This window comes from Pteropus vampyrus, unplaced genomic scaffold, assembly GCF_000151845.1.
Source record: "Pteropus vampyrus isolate Shadow unplaced genomic scaffold, Pvam_2.0 Scaffold41, whole genome shotgun sequence".
Taxonomy (NCBI): domain Eukaryota; kingdom Metazoa; phylum Chordata; class Mammalia; order Chiroptera; family Pteropodidae; genus Pteropus; species Pteropus vampyrus.
Genome location: NW_011888822.1, coordinates 7,531,425 through 7,533,660, shown reverse-complemented (window position 1 = coordinate 7,533,660; position 2,236 = coordinate 7,531,425). Strand labels below are relative to the sequence as shown.

Genomic DNA, 2,236 nt, shown 5'->3' with positions numbered 1-2,236 from the left:
ATTCATTGGCCCTAGTAACTTTTATAGCTTTTTTCTCTTTCCCAATTCTCTTGAATTCTATACTTTACACAACCTAAGACTCTTTCTTCTATTACTAGCCCAAAATGATTACTTAGCTTAAACTCTTCTCTCTTTTCTATGTTCCATTATTGATTTAACTTCATAAACCCAGCTCTGCATTTCCAGGATTTTTTGGTTATTCTTTGTACATACATTTCCTGATTCATTATTCTAAAAGTATATGAACTTATCTGGTTGAATGGAATTCTAAACAGGGCAGAAATTGGCTGGTCAAGACAGGGTTCTCTCTTGCAATGTGGGAGAGGGAAAAAGTTTATGTATCTTTACATGTTGCTAAATTTATCCTGTCTTGTGTGCCATTTGCATTTTGCAGTGAATGGTGCTGGACTTGCCATGGCTACTTGTGATATCATTTTCCTGAATGGTGGGAAGCCAGCCAACTTCTTGGATCTTGGTGGTGGTGTAAAGGAAGCTCAAGTATATCAAGCCTTCAAATTGCTCACAGCTGATCCTAAGGTAACCTTTCTCTTTACAGGGAGATTGTGTCATGTTCTGATTACTCACCATCAAGAGCTATCTTGTTAGGGGTTAATAAGTCAACATATGTACTATGCAGCCTCAGATGCAAAACCTGCCTTGTATCCCATTGGAATATATGATGATTTAACTCATTTTGGATGAAAGGCTTATAAGTGCCCCCAGGATCTTATTTCAGAGACTGTGCTTACAAAGTTCTGAGAAGTGACAAAAAATAAAAAAGGTGTAGTGCACCAAACAATCAAACATTGGTTGGCATAAAACATTATTTGGGTAATATACACTGAAGCAATTAGTCCTACAATTGGATGACGTAGAGAGGACTCAGTCTTAGATTCCTTCCATAAATATGCTGAAGGTATTATGATAAGATTAGAGACAATAAAATTATAGGATTATATTATCATATATCTCTGGAAAATAATGACTTCCTTCCTTCTGTATACTTTTTCATTTTCATCTCTGACAGTTACATATGTTACAGTTTGTAATACATTCCCTAAGTAGCAAATAATATTGCTTCATGTGCATCTTAACTAGAATGTAGCTATCATTCATATGCTAGGTGCGTAGTAGGCATTCAGTAAACATTTACTCAATCTAAGTACCCATATTTCTTGTTTCTATTATAGGTACTCAGTTGTATATGATAACAGCTTTAGGTGAATATTTGTTACGTGGAAAAGACTAAAATTTTTTTGAATGTCTGATATGTATCATCTAATTCTCTTAACAGTTTTGAGGAGTAGTGTATATGCCACAACCATTTGATTTTAAACTTTATTGGAGAATCATTATCTTAATACTGTTACAGTATCTAATATATTCTTTTTAAATTTTTTTTTATTTTTCCATATAGATGGTATACAATATTATATTAGTTTCAGGTGTACAACATAGTGATTAGACATCTATACAATACAAAAAGTGATCACCCCAATAAAGCTAGTACCCATCTGACAATGTACATTGTTATTACAATATTATTGACTACATTCCTTATGCTATACTTTTAATCTCCATGACTATTCTGGAACTACCATTTTGTACTTCTTAATCCCTTCCCCATTTTTCACTGACCCCATACCCCAATACCCTTCCCATCTGGGAACTCTCAAAATGTTCTCTGTGTCTATAAGTTTGTTTCTGGTTTGTTGTTTTTGTTGTTGTTATTGTTATTGTTGTTTATTTTGTTATTTAGATTCCACATGTATGTGAAATCATAGGGCATTTGTCTTTATCTGACCTACTCCACTCAGCACAATACCCTCTAGGTCCATCATAAAATATCTTTTCTCATTCCTTTACTTTTCATCTCTGTGTGTTTTAATCTGAATCAAGTCTCTTGTAGGCAGCTTATGTAAAGGTCTTATTTTCTTATCCATTCAGCAACCCTATCTTTTGATTGGAGCATTTAATTCTTTTTCATTTAAAGTACTTGTTGATAAATATGCAGTTATCGCCATTTGTTATTCATGTTTTGATACATATATTTTTCTTCTTAAAGGAGTCCCTTCAACATTTCATGTAATACTGGTTTGGTAGAGATAAACTCCTTTAGCTTTTTTCTTGTCTGTGACACTTGCTCTTTATCTGTCCTTCGATTCTAAATGATAGCTTTACTGGGTAAAGTAATCCTGGTTTTAGGTCCTTGCTTCTCATCACTGCATAGTTTATG

The 2,236-nt window shown here is 33.6% G+C and overlaps 1 protein-coding gene across 1 annotated transcript in view; it reads left to right on the top strand.

Moving 5' to 3' along the window:
- SUCLG2 (succinate-CoA ligase GDP-forming beta subunit) overlaps positions 1–2,236 on the top strand; it is a 267,458-nt gene that overhangs the window by 155,836 nt on the left and 109,386 nt on the right. The gene's annotated exons all lie outside the window — the stretch shown is intronic.